This window comes from Accipiter gentilis, chromosome 33 (assembly GCF_929443795.1).
Source record: "Accipiter gentilis chromosome 33, bAccGen1.1, whole genome shotgun sequence".
NCBI classification, from domain to species: Eukaryota; Metazoa; Chordata; class Aves; order Accipitriformes; family Accipitridae; genus Astur; species Astur gentilis.
The window spans coordinates 18,185,108-18,205,743 of NC_064912.1; positions in this window are offsets into that span (position 1 = coordinate 18,185,108).

The following is a 20,636-nucleotide window of genomic DNA, read 5'->3' on the forward strand; positions in this document are numbered from 1 at the left end:
TCCACACTCACACTCGTGCCCCCCGTGATAGGGATGCAACCAGGAGGAGGAAGGCTGCAGCAAGTTTGCCTCTGCCTCCATCTCTCTACCCTGAGAGCTCTGGGGTGAGCATCCCAAAAAGTCCCTACTGGCCATTGACAATGTAGACTTTAAAGGCCGCAGCATGGGTCCTCAGTCCCCTTCAGTCAGGCAAAAGGAGAAACTCCCAAAGCAGCCCCAAACACCAAAAATAGAGTCTGAGGGAGGGAAATGAAACCAAATCAAAGCCCGCTTGTGGCAAGTGAGTATCTCAGTTTTGCCACGCAGGACATGCATTCTGCTCCCGATGCCTTCCAACCTCGGGCATGTCACTTTGCTCCCTGCCTCAGTTTCTCCTTTCTGAAAAGGAGCTCAGGATGCCCTGGCAGCATTAGGGGACAATTGCTATCAGGACCTATATAGGATCTACATATTCATATATTGTGTGCCCTCTGCTGGCAGCCTCCTTTTCCAGGAGCACAGGAAAACCCTGCAGAGAAGGGCAGGTGGGACTTGGGTCTTTCCTTCAAATGTGGGAAAATAATTAGACACAATACAAGCCATAAAGCTGCAGCAGTAGCAATAGAAAAGGGAATTTCCTTCTGCACATTGCACAGTAGCAGGTAATGAGATTATGCCTTTTCTGATGCTCTCTGGACCAGGCTGGTTCCTGCAGGAGCCCCCGCATCCCAGCAGCTCTGTAGCAGCTTTCGCCGACCGAACGCTTGGTAGACTTTGCTTCCGAGGAGCACTCTTCTAATATAACCACATCCCTGAAACAAATAAAGGTAAAGGGGACATTTGAGTGATTTATCCCATCACCTATCAGGTGATGCTCAAGTTCAGCAGCGTCACAGCAAGTATCCCAGATTTGCTGATGCAAAGCATAGATCAGATGCAAATACCCATGGCTGTGTGCAGACGGAGCTGGCGGAGGAGTACACGTCACCTGCAGCGAGCAGTCCTGGTCTTCATCAAGGTCATTTCAGCCATGTTCACAGCCTTAGCTTTGCACTACGAATATTTGAGCACTTACATTTGATTTGCATGAAAACCTGTGCAATTCCGGCAAGTTTTGCTTTGCTTGATTCTGCTCATCCTTCCTCGCCACCCCGTTTGGGTCTGACATCCCTGGGGGGATGGAGGGACCTCCTGGGGCGTGCAGTCCCACACCGCTGCGCCCGTCAGCTCTACTCAAACTGATCGCCAACAGGGTCTTCAGCCCCAGGAAAAGCCTCCTTCTGACTGCTAAGAACCTGTTTTCCAGGCTGGTTTTTTTTTTTTTTAATCACCTATTAATACTTACTTCTTCATACACCAGCATTGTCTTTTAGCACAGATGATTCATTTCTCTTCATCCACTGAAATATCCCCGAAACATTACTTAACCAAAAGCCAGCTGAAGAAGAAATTTATTTTTCTTTTGTGGAGGAAACCAGTTCCCCTACCAACAAAAAAATATCAAGACAAGCGGCTTCAATGTGCCTTTGTAAGTCTGGATTGGACTCGGTCCTATTTTCATCCCATTATTCTTTCCTTCACAATTTGTCTAAAGCTTTGCAGACTGTGAAAGGCCAGTCGCTGCTGGGATTGCTTTTCCTTCTCCTTTCATATGGAGTACTCTGTTTGCCATTCTTCAGTTATATGAACCACTCCTGAATGACACATCTGTGAAAACACTTTGCCAACAGACTCTTCTTTTAGTCCTTTTTTTTTTTTTTTCTTTTTCCCTAGCTTCAACCCCTTCAGGATCCCTGTGCAGAGATTCCCCCATTTGCAGGCCAGCAATACACCAAGGTCCGCTTCAACCTTGAATTATTTTCGTATAGTTGAATCCCCTGTGCTTCCTGCCCCTCGTAGCACTGTTTGATATTGAAAACAGGGGGAGTTTGTGTGAACTCTGAAGGTTTTTGGTTGTTCAACCTCACGGGAGCACCATGAGGGTCTCTGCCATGTCACTTCCTCTCACAAAGCTTTTGGGAATTCTGACCCTGAGAAACATGGTCCAAAAATGACGAGGAGCATCCTTGTCCGAGCCACATCCCCTTAGGAATCTGAGTTTCCTTTTCCCTTTTCCTTAAAGACCCCATTTCCCAGCAGCTGCACAGCAGAGCCCCGTTGTGGGCTTACCCACCCAGCCCATCTCTGCTCGAGGGGGCTTTTGGATTAGAACAACTTCAATACTGAATAATGAAAAAAGAAACACACACACACACAAAAAACCAAACAAGAGGAGAGAGCGATGAACAAGAGAGAAAGTACTATAAAAGGCCTACAAAGAGACTAATGACACTGTTTAAACAAAGTTGTCTCCTGCGATAGTGCTAAATCCTTTTTATGACCTTTCAGCCTTTAAAAACAGTTTATAAGACAATTTTCTATTTGCTAGGCTTACTGACAAACAGTCAGTAACTGCTTACGGTGGTACCAGGAGCCCCATTACAGAACAAATAAGGCCCATTTTACCATTTTTCCCTCCCTCTTATAAAAAACTTAACTATTTCTCTCCCCAGCTGGTCCACTGGAGCACTGCACAAGCAGAGCCAGAGCAGAGAGAGGGAAGGGAAAAAGCATTTGGAGAAAAAGAAATGTCCTCCAAGAGCAGCATCACAGGAGGAGGCAATAGTTGCTGGGAGAGATAAAGCACATTCTGCATGGGATTACTGCATGAATGATGCTTTGATCACAAAAGCAAAGAGCAAGAAGACAGTTTTAATGGTCTGAAAACACATGAAAAGCTAATGTAGAAAGCAGCTTTGATACACAAGACAGTGGCACAGTATTTATTTTGCGACCTTTAACAAGTATGGGCAGTGCAACAACAAGATAATTTGATGGAAAAAAAATCAAAAGGAGACAGAAAAATTAACCCGAGAGCTTTGTGGCAGAGGGAGGAGAGGAGAGGAGCAGCTGGGGCTGAAAGTGCCTCTGTGCTGATTTCCAGCGTGTTGAGGACTGAGCCCTGCAAAGTGCCACATGTCCTCAGTCCCCACCGAGAGTGGCAGGTGCCCACTAGCTCCCAGGAACAGGGATTTGGGGTTATTACTTAGGAAAACCCTAAAGCTAAAACATGCTTACAGCAAGCATTAACAGCTATATCTTCACACAGCCCACAGAGAACTGTATTTTGATGGGAGCTTTTGTATGGGACACCTTAGAGCTACCAGGGTGTAGAAAGACTGGATGCTGGAGAGGACTGCAGACTCGTGACAGGCGTGGTTATAGTGCCCCCGTCCTCAAATGTGGGAAAACCAGGGGAGAGAGAATTTGAAGGTAACTTGAAGGGATGGAGGGGGGCGATGATGATGTTTTCTGGGAAATAAGTTTCAGAGAGAACTTTGAAAATTAGAAAAAACCAAGAGCAAGACATGTGCATGTGATGACTTTTAAAATCTTCTCTACAAACTGTCTAAATTTGATAAACCAAAGGCTATGGAAAGAACTACAAGTTTCTTTTTTTTGCACATGCAAAAGGGTGATGTCGTAGAGGCCCCAAAAGCACAGAAGAGGTCCTGCAGAGGGGCACAGGCCCTTACCTCTCCCCAAAAGTACATCCTGGCCATTTGCTACCGATAGCCACTTGTATGACTGTCTTTCCTTCTTAGAAGGATAAGGCAAGAAATCCTTTGGTCTACAATAGGTATTTTTGCTTGAAACCTGCAGGAAGAGCACTTGCTATATGCTGTTATCCAGTCAAGAGAACAAGTCACCTCCTGAGAGATAAAAAACATCCCGAGCAGACCACCAAGGCCAACTCCCACCTTCAATAAACGGTCTGAGCAAATTGCTCGAAACTGCCACCAAATCTGGCTGGAATTTCTAAGCAGTGAACATCCCAAGCTTCTCCATGATGAACAGTCACAAAAACCAGTGCCCATCAGCTAATTTATGCACTATGAATAATTCAGCCACGTCTATTTAAAAACCTCAGCTGAATAAATATCACATTCAAGAGATCATCTGGACGTAAAGTGGAGAGCCGACCACCCCAGAGGTCTCTCCCTCTTTCCATGCCTGTTATCACCTGAACTGCACCAGCTGAACCCAGAGATTCAAAAGAGATGAAGAAAGTGGCAGTGGAGAGATAAATCCGGAGACAAGAGCAAAAGGACCTCCTGCCATCTATAAGAGCTCCCCAATATGCATCCCTCTACTTTTCCACAGGAGCAGCCCCCAGCTGAGTTTAACTCCCTGTGCTCTCCCCTCAGGTTCTTCCACCATGGAGGAAGGAAGGATGCATTTCAAAAGCAAACTTATTTTCCAGCAGTTTCCACCCCCATATTTCTTTTACAATCATAAAATACTTAAGGGGACCCTGTGACTGAATGGGCTCCAGCTCCCCCCAGTCACCCTCTTGGAATGTTTGCCTGACTTTCCAAGGGATAACAGAGCAGGACCCACAGAGACAGTAAAGATCTGGCACCGCTGGAATAAATAAATACTGCCTCAACATCTTTCACGGAAGCACTTTTGCAAGCAGGAAAAAGCCAGAGCACATCTGAATCCCCAGGACTGCTGGAAACTCATCACAATAACCAGAAATAAAATATTTCCCTCTCCCTTGCAGTACACCTGCAATATGGTGCAGGTGATGGAGGCAGTTGCCTTTGCTCATCCAAACTTTGCATTTATTTGATCTTAGAGAAAGCTCTGTGCCTCCATCTTCCTAAGCAGAGCTCCACTTTGAACCACTATAAGCAAGGTTGTTACTTTTCCAGAAAGCTCAGCATTTCTCAAACTAGGGTTTTCAACCTGAAATGGGGTCACAAAACCTTTTTAGCTGGGTTACCAGCCTTGGGCATCTTCATGTTTATTCCAGATAATCTGCAAGGCTGAGTTCAGGGAAGAATTCTTGTTGTTGTGGCAGGATGGCCAGTCGAGCATAATTTAATTTAAATTTATCTTTGTTAGCCAGCAAATTCATCTGCCTCCTCTACTGGCTTGCATTATCATTTCTTCAGGGCTACTGAAGACTAGGAAATATCTGCAAAGCGTTATGCTGGCAGCAAGAAAAAAAAAAATCTTTTCCACAGATAAGTGTGGTGAGGTGCCTATCTGGCTCTCTAAACAGTGGGAGCAAGAGTGGGTCAAATGAGACAAAATTGTTTTGTGACCCTAAGAAATAGGGTGAGAGACCTGCAAGGCTGTACCCCCTTCTGCTACACACTACGTGGTGCGTGCTTGTGGAAGGGCTCCAGTTCTTGGCCAAAGCATCCTTTTGTTTCAGGTAGCAACGGCACAAAAGGGGGAGATGCAGCCTCAGACCCACCTGCAGCGAGACGAGGCATCGCCCTGGACCAGATGGAAGTCCTGATGCCAGCGGCCATGGGTCTGGGGTTGCCTGGGCTGCTCCCCGTCCCTTCTTCTGGCATTGCAACAGCCAGAGAAGCCTCCCACGCAGGTGGCATTGCCAGGGACGTGTTTTGCTCTGCTTTAAGCTCCTTTCTATTGCCACTGTGGTCTCAGGGAGCATTAGTAGGACAGTGACAGAAGCCTCATACATATTAAACGTACTGAGGGTGAAATGCTTAATAAACCGTCACATTCGGAGTCTTCTTTTCCTCTCCACAGTTGTGTCTATCATGACTTATTCCTGCTCTACAGAGGAAGTGGCAGGATTTAAGAGTCTTTTATTAGTATGTCAGCTTTTAAAATGGTCAAAGTGTTAAAAAAAAGGAAATGCAGCACATTTAGGAGAAATACTTTTTTTTTTTTTTTTTCCAGCCAATGAAAGGGGTTAAGTGCAGCAGTGTATGCCTGGCCCCTTTCTGTCACATCTGGAGAGGAGCCGTCACACTTTCCCTCCCAAGCCAGCCTCATTTTTACTTCATTTCCATGCTTCATGCCCTTGCCACTCTGTGAAGCAGTTTACTCTGGGAATTTGGGGATTTCATTGCCCTGAGCAGCAGGAGGGGCACCAGTACCACCAGCTTTAAGACAACAGCAGGGTTGCACAGATGCAAATTGGAAGTCTTAAACATTTCTGTAAATGAAAGTCTGCTCCATCTTTACCCTTTTCCTTCCCAATTTCTTTCTTTTAACTATGCCTGAAAAGTGTTTTGTTTGGGTTTTTTTCTTTTAAGTCACCGAAAGCCCTTGTCTTCTCAGTTCTTTTGCCACCTGACATTGTGCCCAGACCTGAAGAGCTGGCTTTCAGGCAGAGGAGAATATTTTTCCCCATCAAAAGGCAACTTCACAGCCTTAGGCTAATAAGAAAGAACAGGCACCAAATACTCCCAAAGCTTTCTTGCCCCATGAGTCATATTTCAAAAACCCTCCTGGACCTAAGAGTTCTTTTGCTTACTGTGCTGGAGCAGGTTTTCTTGTCCCAGTGTTACGGGACCAGAGATGTACAGGGATATGAGAGTCCTCTGCTCAGCCTGGCAAAGGCTGAACCTGGTGTCCTGGTTCCCGTATCTATGTCCAAAAGGGCCAATGAGTTTTTGAAACAAAACCTTATAGCAAAGGTATGAAATGAAATAATTTGTCCTAAACAGATCTTCTAGAAAAAGGCACATTTACTATGCAAAGATACATGAGTGAATGTTTCTTCCCATGCTTGCTCAGGAGGATTAGAAAAAAACATCATTGCTTCTCCCCTTCTTTAATTTTCTGATCAATCTCACATCTTTTTCGCCACCTTTCATGGTTTGGGGCTCTGCCTTCAGCTGGAAAAGCTGAAATGCAACATCTGCTCCCAGGATTTTTCTAGCTCAGGTAGAACTCTTCCCATCACAGTCCCAGCCCAGACACAAGGTGTTCCACGACACATCCACATTTCAAGGGGCTCATTAAAAACAGACCTTCTGAAACTTGGAGGCTCACCCTTCATTACTGACTGCACTATCCTGGAAGCCTATTACCTTTAATTGGCACAGAGTTGCATTGAAAACATGGAGCTAGCTCCGCTCTAATCCATGCAAGAACTGCCTCTAGATTTTGATGGAGGCTGGTTTTCACCCCAGAGCCTCTTAGAAGTGAATCTTATTTAGGTCAGCAGTGACATTTTCCTTTCTGAAATAGTAGGTCAAATGCCAACGAAATTGGAGCACATTAGTTTGAGCAGTCAAGGGATTTACTTTACAATACTATGTATTACACCCATGTGAACGCTGAAAAAAATGCAACCTGCTGTGCTGAACTTCCCACAACTTATTCATCAGCACTGGTTGAACATCAGAGTTTCCGCTCCAGAGGAAACCCAGGTTACTGTTAAAAGAAAACCCCTTTAGCCCTATTTGGAACAAAGCCCCACACTAAGGTTTCCCATCAAAAGTCTCAATTCGGTAACAGACATGCTAGCTGCTATGTCTATCAGAATATGTATGAGAAGACCTCACGAAGTCCAAACATAGAGTTCAGCAGTTGAAAAGTTGCATTTCTCTATAAATCAGGGTGTTTTTATGATACATTTTCATGCAAACAAAAGCACCAGCTCAGACGGGGAAAAGCTCTGCCCCACGAGAGTTTCGGCAGTCAGCACACGCTGCAGCCCTCTAGGAGGGGAGGGTGATGGTTCTTTAAAGTTATTAAAAAACAGCAGTTCCAGGAGACTCAGTGACTTGCTCAACAAGAAAAGCTGGATGAGTGATAGAACACACAATAAGACCTTTTTGCCCCGAAAGCTACAGAAATCCTGCATCCCTCAAGGCCTTTCGATGGGGATTAGACAATCCTCTGCCCACAGGACCTGGTATTATTAATTCAAGAGCGTCTCAGTGTGGCTCAGGGACTGCACACCCAAATAGCTTTGTTCCTATCCTGCAGCCCCAAGGAATTAAGCGCAGGTAGATTTAGGAACAGTTATAACAGAGCAACTCCCAAGATCTCAACATGGCTTGCACCTACCCTTCCTCCTCAGCCAGGATCCGGGCTCTTCTCTTTGCTGCCTTCTGCAGCAATTGCCACTCAGACTCCACATCAAGGCTGTAGACACCCGCTGCCTCTCCGGCTGCTCTTCAGTGACAGCCTGACAAGCCCTCACTTCGACAGTCACGCAAGATTTACAGCTTGTTAGATGCTGCAGTTGTCTAAGCAGAGGCACCTGGAAATGGGGAGATGGTGGGAGGACCAGAATCATAAGTGGTGAATGATGCTGGATTTGTGCTGGCATCCCAATATTTTAGCAACTACTTGTAGTTGACAGGCACCGTCCTTGTGATTCCCAACATCCACACGCAACTCCAGGGCCAACAAATTGATAACAATCTCCCCTGCTTCAATGGCTCATAAAGAAACGCTCCAAACCCAAGTTGACTTGAATAATAGAAAACATCGAGCTCCTGCCTAAACCAATATTACTGACAACGATTGATCAATCCATGAAGCTTTATTAGCATAGCCTGACTGCAAGTTCCTTCCCAACAGCAACAGCATCTTGAATCAATAGCTTAATTGTCTTCCTGGCTTGTTTTGCTTCTGGTTAAATTCACTGATTAATCCTGCAGACTAACAGAGGTCGCTCAGCTGAACGAGTTAAACCTTCACAGACGGATGAGGAGGTCCCCCTGGGTTTTCACGCCCGAGCTTGGCAGGAAGGCAGTCGGCAGCCGGCATGGCGAGATGTGCCATGGGAACACCCCGGCCCCGCAGTGCCCTGGGAATTATCACTGTAGCATCATTTTCAGGGAAAGAAGAGAGGCCGAGGCAGGTTTGCACATACACGTGCCTGAAGACACGTTGACAGGTAGCGTGTCCTCTGATGAGATGTTCCCCATGACATTTTACCATTGCTTTTCCACTGTCTTTTCTTCCCTATTCAATTCCCGCTCCTGGAAACAGCCTGGCACCATCTGATCTACACTTGTTCTCCAGCAATGATCTTTAAATATTGATCACCATCACCAATAGGTCAAAAATGCAAAACAAGCTCTCTAAAGCAAATATTGCCTCTAACTCAGCCACGACAGGTTTGAGGGGACTTTAAAGCCACACACTAGATCCTCTGTTAAAACAGCTCTTTCCAGGTAAGAAAACTTGCTTCAGATGTGTCATTAATCCTATGAATAAGATGTCCCCATTAGACAACTTCTGTCATGTCTTTGTAATTTGTTAGAAGGTAGCAATGCTTTTGTGCCTCTCTCCTAAGTATTAATCTCCTGGAGAGACTAGAAGAGCTATTTTTTAAGTGTGACCTGCAAAGCAAAGACAGTCTTTGAGTCTTTTTGTTACTTAGATCCAGAGAACAGGTAAGGAACTGGGCTGTTTGCTTTTCCTACTTGGAGCTAACAGAGGTGTGCAGATTTATGGTAACCTGAGGATATAGCTTTTGTCTCCTGGAAGACTACAGAAAGGACAAGAGATGGTAGATTTACGATTTCCAGTTACCAAGGAATTGTAACCTATTAGCAGTCAATCACAGAAAGATAAATGGCAAAGGAGATTTTGGCTGACTTGGAGAACATTTGTACAGCGTCAGGGAAGCGGTATGTGTAGGAACAAACTCACCAGGCTGGATGTGGTAAAGCTTAACATCTCCTAACGTCTAAGGTGAAAAACAAGGCAGAGAAAAGAGGTGGCAATCCACAGCAGTAGCTCACAAATGAGCCATTTCTTAAGTGGCTCAGCAGGGGCTGGGATGATGGGGTTGACAGGCAGGGACACTTTTCATTGATTACACTTTACAACAACTCCTAATGGCAGCGTGATCTCACCACTCCCCAAAAAGCCCCGTAGCACTGCAGACAGGGGTCCCAAACTGTGACCCAGGCATCACGAACCATCCACCAGCCACTTCAGGGAGTCACACAGCCCAGCGTGAGCCAGCACCTCTGATGTGAACAGACCTGCATCCACACAGCGGTGCCCAAAGGGCTTTATCCCTGTAATTACTCCACTGCAACCACAGGGAAACTTCTTGCATCTACAGCAGCCTCCACAGCTCTGAGCTGCTGACTGGTGAGCCAGGGCAGGATAAAGCCAGTAGAACCAGGTGTCTGTTCTGGACATCAAGGATGACCAAGGACGGACCACAAAGTTGTTCTTTTTTTGTTTGTTTGTTTGGGGTTTTTTTTTTGAGGATCATTATCACAGAAATTTCTAGCCATGCCATTTGGGGGCAGAGGAAGGATTTTTCAGCATGAGATGAGCCTAGTTACCCATCTGAGATGAAGTTTTTCCCAGACAGGAGACATGTACTTGTCTGCATGTCACCCAACTTGTATTTAAAGCCTGTTCTGAGGGTATTTTATTTCAAGAGGGTTTAAACTCACACACTGCACTGGAGAGTATTTCATCCTTGAAATACTCCTCTAGACAGGAAACTTTTCCTACCAAAGGTTACAAGAAACCAGCTTCTGACATTTAATCATGGTGATTTGCTTCAGCAGGCTAGTATAAAGTACCACTCAGCATAAATAAAGACATCAATCTGGCTGACGTTTCCCCAGCTACTCCTATTTCACAGGGCTAATGATGAGTAATGCTCTGATCTTGACTCTGGCTGAAGCATCTCGTGGACAAGATGGTCCTTATGGTGAATTTGGGGCTTTTTGTGCAGGCAGCAAGAGAAGCATCCAATTCCTTCTAAAACCAGCAACGGTCAAGACTTTGCTTCTGCACCAGGGCAGTCACAGCCCTGAGCTGGGCAGAGCTGCCCACGAGGCAAGAGCTTGATTCCATCGCAATTAGCAAGTCGATTCACACGCTCAGGCCCATAAGGCATGGTGTACCTTTGGCAGTGTTGCCAAGTTTTGCTACCAGCTCATTATGACTTTGAGGATTGCTCTGAAAGCTGCTGCTTATCCTAAAGAGTAAAACACCCAGGACAGGTCACTGAAATTGCAGGCAGGATGGTGCTCACAACACACCTGCTGGCCTCTGAGCTTTGATTTCTTCATGAGCAATCCCTACTTTCTCCCAGGTCAGGCACTGGAGCCTCCATTCATCTCCCCAGTTTAAGCACCTTCAAAATTTCAGAGTCTCATTCACATAGCGAACTGTGAGGGCCCCAGTCAGAGAAGCAAGAACGTGAAACTGCTCGTGATTTGTAGTTTTACTGCAGAACCCAAGCTTTTTAGACCACAGCATTTACAGCCTGCTGCCCACCAAAAGACACATTAACTGAAGGTCACAAGCAATGCTGCTAGGGACATAGGCCAGCTCTCCAGGGCTTGATTCCAGAGATACTTCTCATTTCAGAGTTTTGGACAGGCATCTCTGCTGCCCCCAACTAATGGTGTATGAGCAGAAAGACCAACAGCCTTGTGATAAGGCACCTTAAACAACCCTGAACCCAAGGGATGTGCTTGAACCCGCGAGATGGCCGACTCAGCCTCTGATTATCTCAGTAGAAGTTGAACACTGTTACTGAACATAAGGTTGAGGTACCTCAAAGGTCAGCTTTTGTAGGAGAACAAAGCAGAGGAGGGCATGGAGGACCCACAGAGCCCGGATTCTATCCCCTAAAAGGCCACCCAGAGGACAGGTGGGTTTGGCCCTCCCTGAGAAGAGCCCTCATGCCGCCATGTTTCGTTTCACAGCTGGAAGAAAACAGTCATGACCAGGTGGGTTGAAGTCTCAAGAGAAGCACTATTTAAAACATAGTAGAATCACCTAAGCAGCAGCCAGTGGTCTGGAGGCTACAGTTCATGATGCAAGAGGACTTCTTATTGACCAGAGAGGAGTTGGCCTGCTGTACTGAGTCCAAAGTGGACATGTCTAACGAGGCGGCCTGGACTCCTGGGTTAGGATGGCTGCTGTGCTCGTTCCTCCTGCTCAGAGGCACAGGATTCCTCTTGGATCAAGCATTTCTGCAGTGGAAGAGGCATTAGAGCCACCACTTGCTCAGCACAGGAGGGAGAACAGCAAAGCATAAATAAAGGATGTCCCAGGAGAGAGCAAGGCGACTTCGCAGGCAGCAGAACACAGGTCCCTGCACGGCTCCTCAGCTTCCTCATTTAGGAGGAGAGACAAAAGGTTGCATTCCCCACTCAGCCCCGGAGCAAGAGATAATTAGTAGCTCATTATTTCAAATCCTAATAAGTGTTCCCCAAACTGAGTAGCCATGTTGGCCGTAATGTAAATGATTCAGAAGAAAGCATGGTTTGTAGAGTAGTCTAATTAGGTGACCATGAGAGCAAGGAGCCTGTGCAGCACTCACTGCCGAGGGAGACCTGATAGCACAAACCCCAGAAGATTTTCACATAATAGCAAGAGCCAATTCCTTTATTTCCTAAATATCCACCAGTGAGCAGCATACAGACTTCATTTCACCATTTGTGAACCCCAGAGTTAGCTACCTAGAAGATTTATTCCCTTGTCTTTGAATGAAGCAGGGGAGAACAGTCATTTTAGAGTTTACCAAGACACAACAGCTGCCCGGATTACTCCACCAAAGCCCTTGGTCAGCTCAGCAGAGGAGGTAGCACAAACCAGGGCTCTGCAATGGTCCTTGTCAGGGCCGGCACACTGAGGAACAGAGCAGTTTCACAGAAACAGCAAGAAGGTCCCCTTCTCTTTGGGGATGGGCTGTTGTAGCTCCCACCCAAATCCCCAGGTCTAGCACAACTCCTGGTTTCTCCAGAAGAGGAAGGGATGAAAGTTGTGTTTTGATATAAATTGATGCAACAGCTTCTTTCAGGTCTTATCTGGCAGTTTGTGACACCTTATGTGGGCTTTGCTCACGGCTGAGGACTTTTGGGTTGGAGACCTTGTCCTCTCCTGCCCTGAAGACACAGGAGGATGGGGGGAATCTGCTTTCCTCAGGTGATAACTCTTTAAATAAAAAGTTCAAGCCTACGTTCTTTAGAGCTGCAACAAGCAATTACAGCCTGATTGAAGGTTATTGATACCCACAGTCTTGGCACAGCTTGTTTTCTGAGGCACCAACGGACAGCAAATAAGTGTTTTGTCACAAATCAAGACTGTCCTAGAAAAGCCAAAGGATGGTCTGCAGCATGCACAGTGCCACCTGGATTAATAGCAGCAGAAGTCTCAGGGGCAGCACAGGACAGAGATGAGACACGTTCCCTCCCCATCCCCACCCCCGCCAGTATGAGGTTGAGTAACCTCAGGCCAGACCCAGCTCTGACAAGATCAGGCAATCACTGGGTGCAGCGCTGAGTTTATGCTCATGTCAGCTCCAGGACCCGTGCATTTCTGCTCAAAGCACTGCTCTCCACAGGCTTCCAACCTCACAGCAGTCAGGCTATGCTCTTTCGAGGCAGCGTTGCAATTGCTACACCACCTCTCAGAGGCTTAATCAAACCATGGATTATTGCTGGGGGAGATCCCGCTCCACCTCTGGTTAGGTCAGTTCATCTCTGCACAACATCCCCGAGTATTCGCCCAACCACAGCACAACACTTGCAACGTGGGCACTTCTCCGCTGGGTCCTCTCCCCAGCCACAGGAGAAGAACCCCAAAAGCAAGGGATAGCAGGTAAGGAACGCGCAGCGGCATTTCTCCACTCCTTACTCTAGTGGGAGCACAGCCAGGACAGCAGAGGCAGAAGGAAAAGCATCCTGGATGGTGAGTGAACAGCAGGAGGACACAGCTGACTGGATTTCAACCTCTACAGTTTTCTTGCACTCTCCTACAAGAGGGAAATCAGCTGGAGGGGGAGTGCTTTGACCCCATACGGCATACGGCAGCTAATCGTGGTTACTCAGGATCATGTGAAACCAAGCGAGCACGGTGAGAGAGGGCACGGGGATTTCTTGAGCAAGGCCAGCTTTCTTGCTTGGCCAGCCAAGCTGGATGCCAGCTCTCGAGAGGCTGCAGACTGACGGTGCTGCAAAGGCAGGGAACTCCCTTAGCAATCATGTATCTGAAAAAGGAGTCTCCAACCCATGCAGGAACAAAGTCATGGCTGATCAGAAGTTCAGACCTCACAGAAGAGAAAGTATTTTGCCGCAACAGTGCTGAACAACCTGCATTTTTCACTCCAGAGCCAGCTTTCGCCAGGGAGCCTCTGACCTTGTGTGCAGCACACGACTGAGCTGGGCCCTGAGGTCCCGAGAACATCCAAGTGACTTTGCAGCACAAAGCCAGATGAAAGCAAGCGAGGCTTATGAAAAAGTTACTCGGGCACTTCTGAGAATATAGCCATCCCTGCAACTGTAAGGTGCATGGTCTCTGTGCTCCTTTCTGCCTAAAATATTTATGTGCTAATAAAGGTGGAGCCAGAGGAGCCTTTGAGGTCACTTAGAGGTAAACTCCTCACTGCAACCAAAATAGCTGAGACAGCAAGTAAGCCAGAAATGATCAAGAGCAATTAGTATATGCCTGTACTACATAACATTTACTTGTTATGCTAAAAGAGTCCAAAAAGCAAAACAAAGGGGTTTTGCTAATTCTTTCCTACTCCATTACCCTTGCAACCAGGAAAGCATATTAAATACCTCTGCTTTGCTCATTGCTTCCTGTGTGTTCAGTTCAGCTCCCCCTTGTCTCAATAGCTTAAAAGCCTGTTTTTCCCTTTAAAAGCCAACTTGCCTGCCAGGTAGCTTCTCTTAATCTCTCAGTCTTGGCTAGAAGCCTCTCTAGGCTGCTGAAAGAGATAGCTACTTACCCTTTGTTCTTGCGACAAGAAAAGCCTCAGCTATCAAATCATTCCAGATTCCTTTGTAGTCTGAGAGACTCTAAAATAAAAAGAATAAAACCCCCATGTATCAGTCTAACAGATTAATTGCTACTAAGGCTAGTGGTTAGACGAGCTTATAACCATGCCGCACCTCCCTACAAAGCAAGCCTTTCCCAGCCCAGATAGCTATGAGACTTGGTAACAGTCATTGACCTTGGACAACAATCCTTGCATCCTTCCTCGTGTCAGTGGTCACCCCGAGAAAGGAGTCAGAGATTAAACTGATGCTTCCAGCCACGGCTCTTCTCCCAGGGTTGATGGAAGAGGTCCCCAGGAGCAGAGCCAGCTCACGAGCTGAGGACTGCAGTACCCAGCCATCCTCCATGAGCAGGCTGGACCAACAAGGGCATCCCATCAGGATGCGCAGGAGAAGTGTGTCCATACTGGTCCATATTGGTCTAAGGCTGTCAATGTCTTTCTCAAGGTTCTGTTCACACTGGAGTTACACACAGCTCGTCAATTAAAAAGATGTACATGGCTCCCATGAAGGCGACACTCATTTCTACAAGCTGAGAATTGTTCCCAGAAGTTGCAAGCAAAAGTAACACCCAAGCTACCAGTTACTTCAGCACAAACAAATATTTTTGTAATGAAGCTCTCTGTAGCTTATGTGGAATAGCTTCAAAAAGCCTTTTTCAAAGTCATTTGCAGAGACCATTCACCACGGTGAGTGTGAAGAAGCACGTCTCCCCTCCACACATCCTCACAATGCTGTTTTCTTCCCTGGAAAGCAACCCACCGTCTAGCTACTTACACACCAGAAGGATCTTGGCCCTCCTGGCGTAGACCTCTGCACGTCTCTTGTGCGTGAAAACCCTCTCACGCATCTTGACAGCAAGAGTCAGAGACAGTCCCAAAAGAAAAGAAACCACAGCCAGCTGCAGTCAGCTTTTCACAGCCGTGTAACAGATGTACTGGATCTTCGTTCCTCAAGCAGGGCTGCGAACTGCGTACGACTGACTGCTGCCGCTTTTCAGAAAAAGCCTTCCCGAGAACAATTCTTCAGGTTCAACCTCAGTTCAGCACGCACCGATTTCCGAAAGCGTCATTTGCTCTTCTGCTGCGCCGTTACTCATCATCAGGGTCTCCGTCACCACGCCGCTCTCCCCGGAGCTGCTCCTTCCCAAGCCGCAGGGACACGTGGCTCTTCTCCCCGCACCTTGGGAAGCGGCTTGCTCTTCTCCAGCAGCCGGAGTGTGGTGTCTGTCCACATCTGTTACTGCTGCCAAACAGTTCTCCTGGTTTCTGCAGCAGAATAGCTTTAGAGAGAGAGTTTAGCAGAGTTTAATGAAGTTCTCTCTGCTGAGGAGCAAGCCCGCTCCTGTGCTAAACAGCACAGTCTCCCTGTTTCACGTGAAGAGACAAACGCTACAAGCAAGAGGCTGCTGTAACCCATAGAGATGCCACAGAATATTTTACAAGGGTACCAAAAATTTTTTAGAAGTGCTCTCAGTTTTAGGCAATCCTTCATGCTAGTTCAGGCAGAGCAATCCCAGTGGTTACATTTCACTCCCTCCAGCTAGCTGAAGCAACAGGTCGATGCTAGTGTCACTCCACACTGTAGTGAGCTACGCTGCGCATCTTTCTACTCCGATATTACACCTTTGATTTCTGCCTGGTTAACAACCCCTTTGCAACACCCATCAGGATCAATGGCTAGTGAGGCTCACGCAGGCAGCACCCAGCCAGGTTTGGGATCTGGAGCAGTGGGTTAATTTTAAGTGTCATGATATTCTCCACCTCACAGTTGGTTTCTTCTTGTGTTCAGTTGATATTAGAAGCCTTTGAAGTGTATATGTGCTTGTGGTCCAGGAGAAAGTCTCCAGGGAAGCAATTTGCTACAAATACCCAGCTACTTAAAAATATTTATATATGCTAGGAAAGGATTAGACTTCATTTAGCATTTTCTCTACATTTAAACCTCATTTAATGCCACATTAAGCTCCAGCTGCAGCAAATTGGTTCTGAAGTTGTAAAGGAGAAAGACTCTTGAAAGAGCAAGATGGTTCAGTAAGGAGAGAAGACTGATTGCTCATTGGTTTCCAGACCATGTTTTAGTAACGGAAAACTAAAGGATATCCAAGATCCTCAGTTCAAAAAACCTTTACTTACAGGATACTGTTCCCAAACTAGGAAGCATCACAAAGATGCAGGCATCTAGAACAGCTTTAAAGGGTCAAAAGATGAGATAAGGACAGCCTGCCAAACATACTACAGAAGAGGCATTCAAACTGTAGCTGGGTACCTTCTCAGGAGACAAGTTCCACATTTAAAGGAAGAAACAGTGTGTTATTTGCAACCACTGACGAGTCTTTGTGCAACAGCCAGAGGGGCTTTCCCAAGCCAGCGTGGTAAGCAGCACCAGGACTGCAGCTTGCTCTGCCGTCGGCAGACAGCGGTGGTCAGAACCAGCTCTCCGAGTGGGAGGGTTTGGGCATGGCCACCTCGAGACCGATGGGGTTGCACAACAGGCTGGGAAAGGCATTAGAAGTGCACGAACTCCATCAGCAGGACCACTGGAGTTCTCCACTGCCCCACCAGCACAGTCCCAGAAGAGCATCCTGGGGGACTTTTGGAGCTCAACAAACCACTGTCAAGATAAGAGCCTGATAATGGAAACCTGCTTCTTTGATGTGCCCCATACAGTGTGCTCTGGAGCTGTGCCCCAGCTCTGGTACCCGATGGGCAGAGAGCACTGGGCCCTTTGCAGATGGGTGTCTGCAGGAGATGGAGCTGCTGGAGCTAGCTAACCAAAATCCTGGTGTGCAGGCAACTGGAGCTGGTCGTTAGTATTTGAAATAAAAGATTCATAGCTATTGCCAGGCAGCTCGAGCCTTGGGAGACTCCTGCTTTCCTACTTCTGCCATCGACCTTTTCAACCCTTACCAAAATACATCTCCAGCAGGCAGTTCATACATTAATAGTTTGCACACTTTTAACAAAATTGTTTTTCACAACTAAAACACAGCATGTGTTTTCACAGCACTAGCCACCATCAAATATTTATTCTGTTCAAAGATCCATCAGTGACCTGAACAAAACCATTTTTTCAAATACCGAACAGGAAAATACACTCCAATCTCTTTGAGCCCAGTTACATCTGGCTCCAAGTTAGCTGGCAGATGGGAAGAAAACTGGTCACAAATGCTTAAAAATTTAAGCTTCTTGCATTTGTGAAGTCTGTAAGTCAGGACAACACATTCAGAGTGAGGAAGGTAGGGTCTGTTTGTAAAGGTACTCAGTTTTCAAAGGCACTGAGACAGAAACATGCCCTGGAGGGATACGCAACGTGTTTACACACTGCAAGCAAGATGAGCTCCTACTACTCCGTGTTTGGCCACTTTCCTCCCAGCCACAACCTACAGCCTCCCAGACACACAGTGCAGAGCAGCCAGATGCTGCAGCCCACCCCCATCTCACAAGGGTTACAAGAAACGTTCATTTTTACAGTAACGTGCAGAAAACTAGAGGCAGAGGTGAACACAGGAGTGTTTTATGAAGAACCCCAGCCCACAGATTGATGCTCCACACACAGCAGCGTTTGGGTACCGCTGCCTGAGAGGCAGGATTTTCCTGGATTTGTGGAAACCCTGAGTTTCTCAGACTTGCTGAGATACCATAGCTGAAAGCTGAACCACACGTGGGTTGTTCCCCCCCACCAGCCACAACAACTATGGGTATTTACAGTGCCTGCTCCAGCCCAGCTGCAGCTCTGCAGCAAGGAGCACCAGAGGCAGGTCTAGTTCTAAGAACGGCCGAACTCTGCCCTCAGGATGCTTATGCTAGAATATTTTGGATGGGGATAAATACAGGATTTGCAGTGACCCATTTTGTGTGGGATGCCTTGCTTGAGGACCTGCTGCCCCCCCACCCACCTCCAGCATTTCATCAAACCTTTCCTTATTGCTGAAGGAGGGACACAGCCTCACCCAGCTCCAGATCAGAGCCACCTGGGGCTGTAATCCCATTTTTCCCCACACCTGGGCATGCTGCAGAGCCAGACCTCCCATTCATGGGCAGCTTTTACAAGCATCTCTTCACCACCCCCTGTTGCACCCTCCCCTCTGGCCACGGAGGTGCCACACCAACCTGGGTTTCCCTTCGGGGACATTTCATCCTCTTCCTGCTCTCCTCCCAATTTAAGAAGCAAAGCAACGTTTCTTCCTATTAATGCAAAGACACCAGACAAGAACAGGCACTGCTTCTCCAAGGTCATCATCATGAAATCCCTCAGCACCATGCAGCAAGCCAGCCCATAACCAGCTACCTCAGAGACAACACACCACCTGCAAACCTCCTCCTGCCCCCCCTTGCATCCCCTTATATACCCACCCAGCTCTCCCAGCAGCCCACTGGTCCCTGCTCCTGGGAAACTACAGTTCCCACAGTGCCTGACCATGAAGGTTTGCAATCCTGATGCCTGGTCTCAAAGGGAAATGCCTCAATGCAGGGGCTTGGGGAGCAGGTCCAACTAGCCCAAGCACTCCTTTCCAGGCAGATATGTGATTATGTTGCAGAGATCCCCTATTCCTACCTTCCATATTCCTGCATTTTCATTGGAAGGGTCTTTAACACATAGAATGCACCAAGGAGCTTCCTGAAGATCTCAATCACAAAATGGAAAATCAGGGCTCTGCCAGCTGGAGGGAGGAGTTTGCAGACCCTGGAAATAGGTTTATCGTATAAGAATTGTTGTTTATGAGCCCTGGGGTGTCAAGTGTGTGCCTCATTGTGGAAAATTGTTTCTACCATTCACTCAGTTCCAGGAAGTAAATTTCTGTGGTTCAGGAGAAACTAACTGTGGCAAATCCCTGATGTAAAGAAAGCCAGAAAGCTTTTTCTATTCCTAATTATGCTGTGTTTCTAAACTTTCCCCTATGGCATGCAATATTAGAGTTCTTTTAGCAGCTTTTCCCTAAGAAAACGCTAACAAAGGAGGCATTGTTATAACACTGATGAGTGCTGAAATCACAGTTGCTACCCTGGCTCTGAGCCCACCAGCTACAGCAGATGGGATGGCTTCTTCCCGGGAGATGCACAGGGCCAGCTTCAGCCTGGTCAGAGAAAGTGGGCAGATTTAGAAGAGTTAAATCAGAAACACTGGCGGGAGGACTTTCCAATGGACAGTAAATGCTTTACGTCCCACATTGCATCAAAAATGTTGTACCAGCGACCTTTGCACTCACCTCTCCTGCTTGACCTAAATGAATAACTCCACCCTGAGACAGCAAACAGAGGTGAAATCTCACCAAAAAAGGGAAACATTTTAGTTGAACAAGAATATACCTGTTCAGTGAAAACTCCCCCTCCAGGAAGACCTCCTCTGTCCTGGAGTGTTAACGTTTGTTCCATCCCGACATGTGTGCACCATCTTCTGTGTCACAGCGCTGGGCCATCCGTGGGCCATCCGTGGGATGGAGTCACTCCTGTATCGATCGCTTCATTGATAGCGTACAACCCCTCCGGGCAGTTCTCTCTTGTCGTAAGCAGAGTAGCTCTGTTACGTCGGTGGCCTGCTCATCTCCAAAGAGAAAAGTTGCTTCTGTGTGGAAAATAAAATATTGCCCATGGGAGACATGTTCAAGAGGTTGGAACAAATTCATTCATGCACCACCAGATACCTGCAAAATGCCCTGGTTTTATTCTGTGCTGGTGAGCGGAGGAACCAAGTGTTCCCTCTGTACTGCTAAACTGTCACTCAGAACAAAATAATGTTACCAGTGTAGCTTGGAAAATGTTATTAAATGCAGCCAGTTATTCTGTAGATTGCATTTTCTGCATCATGCACAAATAATAATGTTCATGCACAAACTCATCCTGAAGTGTAGTCAGAGAGACAGGGAGCGTTTCCTCCTGCACGGGGGTGAGAGGAGATGTGTGCGCAGCCTGGCCAGCTGTTCTCCCTCCAGGGCATCAGGATGCTCTCTGCAGTTTTGCTCACCCAGTTCCCAACAATTTATTTACCTAGGGAGCGTGAGGAAACTGGAGGGACAGTTTGCCGAACGAGCTGGCTGTGCAGAGCCTGGGCCAGCGG